Source organism: Tachypleus tridentatus, chromosome 6 (genome assembly GCF_004210375.1).
Source record: "Tachypleus tridentatus isolate NWPU-2018 chromosome 6, ASM421037v1, whole genome shotgun sequence".
In the NCBI taxonomy this organism is placed as follows: Eukaryota; Metazoa; Arthropoda; class Merostomata; order Xiphosura; family Limulidae; genus Tachypleus; species Tachypleus tridentatus.
This window is the reverse complement of record NC_134830.1, coordinates 25,094,443-25,094,817: the sequence shown is the minus strand read 5'-3', so window position 1 is coordinate 25,094,817 and position 375 is coordinate 25,094,443.

Here is a 375-nt window from a genome sequence, read left to right as displayed (position 1 = left end):
AATACAAATGTGAGACCACACATTTGTAATATATCTCTGCCTGGACCCAATACCTCTGTACAAAATTTGGCAAAGATCCATCAACAGGGCATGAGCCAGTGGTAGAAAACATAAAATGCCCATAAAAAACCCACAAAACTGATAATCTGTATATATTTATTTATGGGCTCACTGAGCCTCCATACAAAATTTAGTGAAGATTCATCTACAGTGGGGCAAAGTACTAGCAGTAAAAATGAAAAAAGTTAAAAAACAAAACTGCAAAACTGAAAATTTGTATGTACCCCTCAAATGGACCCAGATTCATCCACATCTTGTGAAGTAATTTCATGGACATTCAATAGATAGTACTATTATATTTTATACATATAGCAC